This window comes from Chinchilla lanigera, unplaced genomic scaffold (genome assembly GCF_000276665.1).
Source record: "Chinchilla lanigera isolate Chin_1 unplaced genomic scaffold, ChiLan1.0 scaffold00046, whole genome shotgun sequence".
Taxonomy (NCBI): domain Eukaryota; kingdom Metazoa; phylum Chordata; class Mammalia; order Rodentia; family Chinchillidae; genus Chinchilla; species Chinchilla lanigera.
In genome coordinates, this window is record NW_004955447.1 from 6,455,344 (window position 1) to 6,467,572 (window position 12,229).

The window sequence follows — 12,229 nt, forward strand, 5'->3', positions numbered from 1 at the left end:
ATAACTTTTCCTTCCTTCATTTTGGGCGTTGGGTATTTTGTCTCAGCAACGAGAGAAAAGTAACCAAGACAGAATTTGGTACCGGGAGTGGGGCCATTGCTGTGAGTATATCTGACCATGTGGTTCAAGAGCCTTTGGAAATGGCTTGTGGAAAGTGTTCGGAAAGGTTCAGAGATGTCGCCTGAAAGAGAAGCGCTAGAACAGCTTCGGCTGTTCTGTCTGGGAGATTCTGGTCAGAGCTCAGAAGCCCTGAAGGCTGACAGAAATCGTGCCGGTAAAGACAAGGTTCAGGAGGTTTCTGCTGGGAAAAAGGACTTCATTGGTTGTTGGACTCCAGACGATGTATGTTATGGCTTGGCAGAAAGTTTGTCTGCATTTTGCTCCATCCAGAGACTTTACCTAAGACTGAGATTAAGGGTGGCAGCGGACTGATTAATCTGGCAAAAGAAATTTCAAGGCAGTCGAATGTTGGGGAAGTGGCATGGCTATTGTTGGGGGCTTTTAGCCAGATTTATATTGAGACTCAAGAGCAAAGAGCCCAGCAGGATGATTTAAAATGTTGTGCGTTTGGCCAGAAAGAAAGCTCCAGTAATGCTGTGGACTGCAAAGATAAGACTGAGGAGATCTCAGTTGCTGAGAAGGAACAGGAGAATAAAAAAGATGGCCTGAGGGCATCACAGGAAGCAGCAAGTCTCCACCCTTTGCAGCTTCAAAACTGCAAAAGTGACAGATCTTGCCTTGAGAAGGAAGCCTCAGAGCACCATGTTCCAGAATGGCGGCGGTGGCATAAAAAATCTGCTCCTCAGACTTGGATTCAGAGTGCCCAGCGATCCAGGCACTTGACCCCTATGGCCAAGAGAGAGGAAAACTTGGCTACTGCTCCAGGTGGCAGCAGACCTTGGCATCATCCACTTGGCCCTGGCTTTAGGTGCATGGAAAATGCAAGAGTTCTGAGGTTTAAGAGGCTTCCACCCAGATTTCAAAAGGTCTGGGAGGCCAGACAGTGCGCCCCTGAGGGGGCAGTGTGTGAGGCTATGAATGTGAAGCAAAAGGTGCCCTGGAGACCTCAGAAGTTTAGAAAAGCCAGGACCGTGGATCATCTGAGAAAAGCTACAAGGAGGGAACAAAACAGGCCTAAGAGAAAAGTCGTGCAAGCTGTAACCACCAGAAGTGCCATAGGGGTGGACTTATGCAAGCCCTTTGGAGCTCACAATGTGCCACAAGTTGCTTCAGATGCTGCATGTGGAATTACAGGACATAACGTTAGCCCTGCTGGATTTTGGACTTACTTTGGTCCCAATGCTCTGTATCCCCCTGTTTGTACCTTTTGGAATGGTACTGCTTATTTTGTGCCATTGAATGTTGGAAGTGTTTAACTTTTCATTTGTACAGGGGGTCACAGCTAAGAGTTTGCCTTCATCTCTGAGGAGACTCGGGACTTGGACTCTTTCTTCAGCAATGTTGCACCTGTTAGGACTTTGGCAACTCTTGCAGATGGACTAAATGCCTTTTGCATAAAGCGATGTGCATGAGTCTTTGGGGGGTGAAATGTTATGGTTCTAATGTAATAACATGTCTTTCTATCTGGAAACTGGTTTAAAGAAATGTATCTGGTTGCCAAGTTGCCAAGGGGTGGAGTGTTACAGTTGATACATTGTGTCAACTTGGGGAGTCTAGAGGTTTGGCTAAGTGACTCAGCAGGAAGCCAGGGTGCTTACTTTGTATACATCCTGAGCCTGTGGAAGAGGAGGGCATGGAGATTATGTGAGAGCTACACGCCCCTTAGGTGGGGGTAGCCTGTTTACAAAGTAAGGCAGGGAAAAAGAAGCTGCTTGCCACCATTCCTCCCTTTTGCTCTGGCTGCATTGCTGTTTGGCTGCCATTTCCCCCTTTGCTCGTGTTGCTTTGCTACCTTCAGCCTTGGAGCCAACCAAGTATGGACTGAAACCTCTACAAACTGTGAGCCAAATAAACCTTTCCTTCCTTCATTTTGGGCGTTGGATATTTTGCCTCAGCAACGAGAGAAAAGTAATCAAGATAAGGAGTAAGTACATGGAATTATGAACTTCAATTATAATACAGAATCCTCCATACAAGGGAAAAAAATGTTGAAGAAGTATTTTTTCTAGATAGATTTCTATGACAAGTAGAATTTGGAAAGTTAAGTCACAGTAACAAATAGTCCCCATATTTCAGTAGCTTTCAGGGACAAAAGTTACTACTACACTCTGAAATCATTACTTTTTACAGAGATGTTTACTAAAGAGAAAAAACAAAATTAAAGGCCTTATTTGGAGTGTTTTGGCCCTGTGTTGGGGAGGAAGAGCTATGGTAAAATTTTGTACAGCTTTGCTTAGAACTGGTACACGATATTTACTTTCACACTTTCTTGGCAAGAGTAAGTCAATGGCCTTATATTAGCAGAGTGACTAATGTTTTTCCAGAGATAGAACTTAGTAGTATGGGTCCTGTCAGAATGGCACAAAAAATGGAACAGTAAACATGTGATAACTGCCAGGATCTAGCACCAAAATAATTTTAAATATTATATATATATGTGTGTGTGTGTGTGTGTGTGTGTGTATGTATGTATATATAGAGAGAGTGAGAGAGAAAGTGAAAGAGAAACAGAAAGAGAAGGAACAATAAACACATGTCCCTGACACCCAAAGGCAAAAAAATTTAAAATATACAAAAGTATTTTTTTAACGAGTAAATTTTCAATTCAGTCAGTAAATATTAATTTTCAAACATGAATATTTACTTACACATAGAGTAAAGGTAGTGTAGCTAGAAATATTTATTTACAGAACAATTAATTTTTATGTGACAGAAATTGAAAAATATTGTGGAAAAATACTTCAATGTTCTTATTTGCAATCCATTTGAAAATAAAGACTTATAAGTAGAAACAGAGCCAAAAATAGAGCTAATTCACCAGGATCACTCAATAATACAGTGTGTGAAGCCTTTTCTTGCTGTATTCTGAGGCCTTAACAGCAATGTATTTTTAGAATAATTTTAAATGATAAACACCGTACATACCTAAAGGAATTCATTAATGCTGTTCACTCTGTAACTTATTTTTTAACATTGCACATTTATTAAATCACCAAGAATTGAAGGTTTGAATTTCTTCTAAAATGAAAAACATATCCCACTATTTTATTGCATGTTAATTTTCCAATGAAGTGATATTGTGAAGATTTTATTTTGTTCAGTAAGATAGAGTCCCATTTTTCTACATAATTATTGTATAGACAGAATATTAAATTGTTTTTATTTTAAAAGCATAAATAGAATATCTACGGATCTTGTTATTCTGAATATGTAATATTCGATGACTCACAGGGAAAGTAGAAAACCTTTCAGATCTTTTCGCGTGAACTTACAACACTGTGTTTCTGAGGATAAATTCAGAACATGTATGCAGTGAAGACTCGCAGAAGGCTGCGGTGTTCTGATAGCAGCGTACCTTCACGTCTGACCGACGCCCTGTCAGTGCTGCGGAAGGGATAGCGCAGACTGCGGTAAACAGCTAAGCAGCACAGAAGAGAGAAGGATGACTGCAAGACACGTAAGAAAAGGTAGCAAAATTCAGAAAAAGCTCGAGTCAGTGGAATAAAAGTCGATGCTTCCAGTAGATGCAACTGCACTTTATCAAAGCATGGAGACCCCGGTGGTGGAGCAGTGGAGCCAACATGGCCAGGGTAGGAAAGCTACCTCAGGAGAAAACTTCGCCACAAGACCCTGAGAATTTCCTTTAAGGATGAAAGCGGGTGCTGGAAGGCTTTAAAGTATGGAGATAAGCGCCGGAAATGTTCTGGCAGCTGCACTGAAAAGGCCATGACAGGGGAGAGCCAAACTGCTTAAAACACACTAGCAGTAACTGCAGCACAGTGTATTAACAGCCACATTACACGGGTTACTGTGGGAGAAAGACGAGATCAAACAATTAAAAGCTAAAAATACACTCACCATGGGTTGCTAAAGTAGTCACTCGGGAAACCAGTAGAAGAAGAAACGTATGCAAGACAGAGCCCCATGTCTTGAAGCATGTAGCGTGCAAACTATGCCCCTAAGTGCAAGGACTCATGAAAAACTTCCACCTGCAGAACAGTGAAACTGGACCCCATCTCTCACTGTTTATAGAACTCAAATCAAAGTAGATTAGAGAGGTAAAGCTAAGGCCAAAAGCTATAAAACTACTAAAAGAAAACACAAGAAATGCTTCTAGGTATTGGAATGCGCAAAAAATTTTGAAGGAGATTCCACAGACAGAGAAAGTAAAAGTAAAATTAGACAAATGAGATTATAGCAAACTACTCTGTACAGCAAAGTTATTAAAATGAAGAGATAACTTACAGAAGGGGAAACCAAGTATATATTTGACAAGAGGTTAATATATAGAATGTATAAAAAACTCAACTCATTCACAACAATATATATATAATGTGATTTAAAATAATAAGAGCCTTAAATTGGCACATACAAATGACACATGGAATCTTGACAATGACATTACATAAAGATGGAAAATTTTTCAAATATTTCTTCTTAAGTTACTTTCTCCCAAGGAAAACTGCCCTAGGAAAACTAACTTTTTTACTTAAAATTAAAATGCCATGACTTTTACTGAGAAGAAAGATGAAATAACTGTTTTTAAAATATTTCTGCATGGTCGCATAGGAAATATCAGCAAATTTAACATGTTAAGTTATCTATTTGCAATAGGAAAATGAGTGACTCATTTAATTAATCTTATTATATTACAAATTATTGTTAAATCTGTTAGTATGTTTAAAAATATTTGATGATATTAGAAACATCTTCTGGATTACCAATGTTGTAATCCTCTGCTAGAGAACACATGAGTGTTCACCTTTACTAACTCTTAAGAATTTATTGAACCTTTTTTTCAGGAACACTTTCATATTGTAAATGACATGTGACTGTCAAGTGTATGAGTTTGTTTGCTTGTTTGCTTGTTTTTTGTTTTTTTTTTTCTGGTACTGAGAATCGAACTCACGACCTTGTGCTTGCCAGGCAGGCACTGTGCCACTGAGTTAAATCCTCAGCCCCTTGTCAAGTATATGTGTACCTGGTAAGCATGCCAGTATCATTCCAGTCATGAAATATTATTAAAGGTTAATTTATTTATGGCTTATGTTAAAAATAAATATTCACAAGCATCGTATTATTGCTTTTTGTTTAATCACATCTTTTAGCATATACTAAATTGAAATCAAAATGGTTCAAAGAGCTAAATATTAAAACAGAAACCACCTGCTGGAAGATAAGGTAGGTAAAATTCTTTAAGTCGTAGGCATATGCAAGGACTTCCTGAACAGATCCTCATTTGCACAAGCTATAGTACCAAGAATCATCAAATGAGACCATATTATAGTAAAATGTTGCCGACCAACAAAGTGAATAGACAACCTGCACAATGGAATTTTTTTCACCAGCTACACCTAGGATAAAGGATTAATATCTAGCATATAGAAGAATTCAAAAAATTTGATTTTCCAAGACTAAAGGATGAACTCGAAAAATGGGCAACTGAAATGGTTAGATACTTGTCAAGAAGAAGTGTAAATGGTCAGTAAATAAAGAAAAATGTTCAACAGTGATGACTGGTCATTAGCAAAACACAAATTAAAGCAACACTGAGATGCCAGCTTACCCCGGAAAGAATGGTCATCAGCAAGGCATGAAATATAACAAATGCTGGCAAGGCTTCAGCACAAAACAAACAGTGTCACGTTGCTGATGAGCATGTAAACTAATGCACGTGCTGCAGAAATGTGTGGAGATTTCTCAAAAACTCTTGAATAGAATTTCCATTCAACCCAGCTATTCCTGTTTTAGATATCTTCCTGAAAGGGTTAAAAGCATCATATCACAATGATATGCATACCCATGTTTATAGTAGCACAACTCTTAGTAGTTAAACTTTGAGCAGGCTATCTATTCATTAACATATGAATGCAGAACAAAAATATGGCATTTATACACAACTGGGTATTATTTTGCTATAAAGAAGGATAAATTGGTTCATTTGTAGGATAAAGGATGCACTTTAAATCCAATGTTAAGTGAAATAAATCAGACACACATGCATAACTATAGTATGTATGAGAAACTTAAAGTAAAAATTCATCAAAGAGACAGAAAATAGAATACAGGGATATTGAGCTTTTACAAAAATAGCAAGAGATTTTGAGGGAGAATTTGAAAGAGATGTAAAAAGATTTAAGATGTGTCCCACACATATATCAGCTACTCACAATGACTAATTCACACTGTATTGCAAACATGTACTAGTAGAGCACTCAGTGAAACAGCTGGTTAATCACCAGTTGGTTCCTCCCTTTCCCCCTAGAACACGTTGCTGCCTCACAGAAGTTTTGAGTTTGCATACACACTATGATGCCAGAGAACACTTCCCAACAAGAACTGAATTTCCTTGATTCTGATAAATGTGATTTCAGATCTGAAAAAGAAGTCCTGTGTTCAGTAACAGATTTCTTCACATACAAAAGTTAATAGATTTAATTTTACAAGTATTTTAGAAGCAATTTTGCCATAGAAATAGCTAATCCAGTGTGAGGTGGGTGGTCTTTTATGACCTGTGGTCCACTGGCACAGATATATGAGATTGTGCTCCCTAACCTTGCCACTATTCTATGCAGAATTACTCATATGCATTTAAACTAGACTCAGAAGGCAGGTAGCTCAAATTCTCCATGCATGAAGCTCTAGTTGTGCATGTCAGAACATGTAAATTATATTTCCGCACGTAAGAATCTAAAGCTTTTCCAAGTCCATCTAACCATGCAGAAGGACACAAGTCTACAGAGAATGGAAACCAGCTAAGTCACAGTTTCTGCCCTTACTATGAGCAAGAGTCTGGCCATGTCTGGGAAGCTGAGCAATTAGTTAAATATTCTTTCCTTTTGTCTAACTGACAAAAATAGAAGGCTGTGACTCAGAAAATTTAAGGCAAAGTAGAAAATTTGAACACTATTCTCATCCATATGGATGCAGAAAATACAATCTAAAATTCATATTTCCATCTATATTTATTAAGAATCTATTGACTAATACATTGCTTTCATCTGCTTTTAGCATTACAGAATACAGCAGGTTTGGATTTCTGAGCTCCTAATAAATTTTCTTATATTATTGCCATTTGCTAAAAAAATCTTAAGAGTACTAAACACATGGAAAATGTTAAATTTAGGCAAATATGATCATATCTTTAATAAAGATATATTATGATTATGGTTTTAGCAAAAATAGTTATTGAAGTGAAAAGAAAGTAGTTAAATATTCTTTGGTGAAAGATAAGTATGAAATAACAAATGAAAAGCTATAAACAACTGTTTTAAAACGTTTTGCTTCTATCCTCATATTTTTGTTATTGTTTCATTTTACTTTCTTTTAAAAGAGTATCCCTTTCCTGTCTTCTTTGGATTCTTAATCCACTGCTGAATTGGATGATGACACATTTACTGTGCCTGGCACCCAGTACCCTGCAGTCAGGCTTAGAAATGACACCACTTTTCAGCAAAGTAGTGATCCAGTGAGGGGATTAGGAGAACAAATTTTACCGACAAAATGTGGATTTAAAGTTAACATGACACTTTTTCAGTGGCTGTTCTGAGAATTCTAGTGCTTCTGAGATAGGTGTGCACCTGCTTCTTTTATTTGCCATAATAACTGAAAATCAACAAATTCCTCATCAACTGGGTTTAAAGACCTCACAGAATATAGTACAGTGTGAATGAGATTGTTTCCTATATATTGACATCCACCATGTCACAGCATGCCTATACTTTCTGAAGAAGTGTTGACTAATTATTTAGGGGGAACTACTACTCTGACAAATTAATATAGAGGCCTCATTTCATCTTAATTAGATGTGCAGTGACATTCCATCACTCACTACCCCACAGTATATGTTGAGTTTACACATAAAATTAATATATCATCACATCAGCAAGCTCCCACTTCTTTATGTTTTACATCTGACTAATGTCAGATGCTTCTTGAAGAGGTTGATGACATTATATATGTACGCATTCGCCGAAAAATCATTTAATATGTTGTCGGTAGTGATGAGATTCAGTGTGATTCCTCTCTGTAGTCTCTGCTGGAAGAAGTGGAGTCTGCTTTGCTAAAAGGTGTATTGGTCTCAAAGGGTAGAAGCCAAGGAGACATGCGAGAGGAGCCTGAGCTGCAGATCTTCATGGGAGCTGTCAGCCTCGACGGGAACAGAGACAAATTCCGTGTTCATCTGAGTCAGAAGCCTGTTCTGTTTGGCTTTATTTAGCTCCCTCTGTTTAAGGTAATTGTATTTTTTCATTTTAAACATACAGTTTTTTAATTAATTCGTGCAGTACTTTTTACTGAATTGTTGTCATGCTGTGGTTCTACTAGTGATTATTTCAATATAAGTGCTCAATTGCAAAGGCAAGATTGGTCAGTTCATTTAGAACACTAGCAGAATTATCACGTTTAGTCATTGTTTTTATAGGAGGCTGGGGATTTAGCTCAGCGGCACAGCGCCTGCCTGGCAAGTGCAAAGTCATAAGTTCGATTCCTGGTACCAGAAAAACAAACAAACAAACAAAAAATGTTTTCATAACATTTAATGATGTGATTTATATAACATATTTGATGTTGCAACTAAGAACATAGGATAATCATAGACTTTTCTGTCATTTTCAGCTTGTGATTGAAAATAGAAAAGTATTAAGCTAGCACCCATAAATATCTCTAAATCAATTATGTGTTTCCAATTAACTCATAGTCATTCATTAAAATCTCATTTTGAATTTTACATTAATGTCGTATTTCACATCTTTTACTTCTGAGTCATGTATTTCCATTAGTATCCTTTTTCTTTGAGCTTGTTCAGGCTGTGTTAGGATTTGCACCTACAATGTCCTGAAAATTCTCATGCATGTGGAGGGAAGCAATTGATCATGGGAGTGTTGTAGTCATCTGCAGATCCAGGTAGTGATGACATGCCTTTAGGAGAGGAGGCCTGATCGGAGTTGTGGCCCTGGAGTGTCACCTGGAAGGATGTATTCTTGCCCCTGGCTCTGTCTTTCTCTCTCTCTGCTTTGTCTCCACCATACCACGAGCAGCTTCCCTCTACTATGCATCTCTGCCACACTGTTTCTGCATGGGAGCTGGCCGATCATGGACTGAGACCATGACTCAAAATTAACCTCTCTTGGGCCGGGGATGTAGCTCAGTGGCATAAGCACTTGCCTGGCAAGACTGAGGTCAAGAGTTCTATTCCTGGTACCAAAACAAAAAAAAAAAGAGAGAGAAGTAACCTCTCTTCCTTTAAGTGTCCTGTGTTCAGTGCTTTGTCTCAGCAATAGAAGGGTGACTAAGGGGCTGTCGTAGTAAAATGCCGTAGATTGTGTGATGGATGAAGAGCAGAAATGTGTTTCTCAAAGTTCCTGATATTGGGAAGTCTGAGGTCAAGGGACCAGTAGATTCAAGTCGGCTGAGGAATGATGCCTGGTTCTTAGATTATGTCTTGTACCAGTGTTCTCACACGGCAAAGGAGGAAGGGAGCTCTCTGGAGTCCCTTTTATACAGGCGTTTACCTCATTCACAAGGGCTCTAATCTCATGGTCTCCTCAGCTTCAAAGGCCCCACCTCCCAACAGAATCATCAGAATTTAACACAGGGGGTTTTGGTGTACTTGCACCAGACGATAGCGTCTCTCAGTATTATGCTCTTTGGCTCACTTCTTCTACATTGACTACACTGGCAATTTTGAATTTACTCAATGAGCAATGGATTAATTGTTTCTTTATTTCTGTCCTATTGAATGACAAGGTAATTTGTTTTTCATCATCATATTGCCATTGCTTAGTAGTGTATTTGATGAATGGTGAAGATTTGATAAGTACATAAAATTAAGAAATAAAATAATGAATATATTAACATGAAGAATATCTTTTGGGGAAATTGTAGCCTAATAGAGGGTAAATAAAATTATAACTACTGATATGATAAAGATAAATACATGAGGCTATGAGGGAATAGTAACAAGGGTTGTAATTTTTTTGATGGCAACCAGGAAAGACTTTGAATAGGAGAACAGTCTCTGTCTTTTGTTCCATCCTCTCCACCTTCCACAACCATCCTTGCTTTGTCCATATTTTTTCTGTGTCTGTTACTGGATATGACTATTTTCAGCTTTTATATTCTTAAAAGAATGATCCTAAACATCACCCAGAAACTTAACATCAATACAAAAATGATCTCTTCCAGTGTAAGGGGAGGAAAGGAGGAAAGTGGGATTGTGGTTGACCGTCAACCGTGAGGAAGGGAACGGATTGGGTACACCTCATACATAACCATTTCTACTTTGGAGCAAATGTAGTGAAGTTTATCCTTGAATGCAGTAAGAGAGCTGAAGAAATACCCTGAAGATTTTCAGTATCTTCTGAGCTGAATGCTACAAAAGATTACTTTCCTATGTGGAAAGATTTATAAGGGAAATTAAAGATCAAGTTAGACTAGGGTACAACAAGTCTTTTACATTCTAGTTCAAACACCTATGTGATTTTTTTCCCAACTTGTCATTCAGTGTTTCAACTTTTGTCCCATTGTATTGGATGAAATATACAAAATACTAAGTAGTTGGGAAATTTCTCCTTATTTCAAGGAAATTTTTCACAGTTGTTTAATATGGAGTTCTAATAGTTGTTTAATATGCAGTTTTAATAGTTGTTTAATATGGAGTTTTAATAGTTGTTTAATATGGAGTTTGTTTCTTTATGAGTTAGCAATTAATTAAAATATAAGTAATCTGTTACAGGCTATTATGGCTGTATCTAGATGTTCTCCCAAAGCCTCATACAGTCACTGGGGAGAGGGGGCTTTTCAGAGGCAGCTGGATCTAGAGTGTATGATGATGGGATTAAGGATGTGTGATTACTAAATTAGTCCACCAATTGGATTAGCATAGTTCTGGTTGTGTATAATGGGAAGGCCCACCCTTGGTGTGATTGCTACCTAACCTAATAGTTTAGGTGGAATATAAGACAGAAAGAGGGCTGCTGTCATCATTTGCTGCTTTTTCCTTTTACTGTCTTCTGCCTGCCATGGACTGTTTCTCTTGTCTGGTACCCGTCTGTCAAGCCACCCTGCCCTGGAGCCAGTGGATGATGAACTGAAACCCATACAAACTGTGAGCCAAAGTAAACCTTTCCTCCTTAACTCTGAGTGTTGAGTATTATGTCTCAGCAGTGAGAAAAGTCACTAACAAAGAGGGATTGTGTAGTTTGTAGGTTTTGAGACAAAAATACTAATAATATGTAATATGAAGTATGTAATGCACTGTAGTATTTACTGATATTATATACCTTAGCATAAGGCATTAAAAATAACATTTTAATGTTGAATCTCCCTTTATTCCTAGGTTTATACAATTGGTCAGTATACATTTTAGATGTTTTGTTTGATTTCAAAAACTATTACCACTGAGACTTCTTTACTTATATTTATAATATTGCCTTGGTTACATTTTTCTCATTGCTGACACAAAATACCTGGTGCCCAGAATTAAGGAAGGAAAGGTTTATTTAGCTCATAGTTTGTGGAGGTCTCAGTCCATCCTCAGCTGGCTCCAAGGCAGAGTGGCACATGGCAGAGAGCAGTAGTTCATGGCAATGGAAAACAGCAAAAGCAACAAAAGCAAAAGGAAGGAGCAACAAACAAGCCTCCTTCCCTCCCTTATATTGTACGTAGGCTACACAACCCAGGGCGAGTGTAGTACTCACACCCATAATCCCAGCATTAGACCATGGATCAATCAAAAACTCTAGAAGTTCATCCAATGACTTCATGAGGCTTTGGGGGTACAACTAGACACAAACTATGACAAATAGAATCTATATCTTTTTTAGTTGGATATCTTTATTAATTTGATTGTAAAACTAGTTTAGGCCTATCCTTTGCCCTGTGAACTCAATGATTACTTCATTCATGAAGTTTAGAATTATTTTGTATTATATGTACTGTAATATATTTTACATTTTGTTACTGTTTATTAAAATTTATTCTTGAGACCATTAGGTTTCCAACTGAATATAAATTTTGATAAGATTTTAGTTTTTTTTTAGGGAAATTAATATGTGTTCCTAGCTCTTGCGGAGTAAATCATAGAAATTTCCTATTGAGTAGTTTCTTA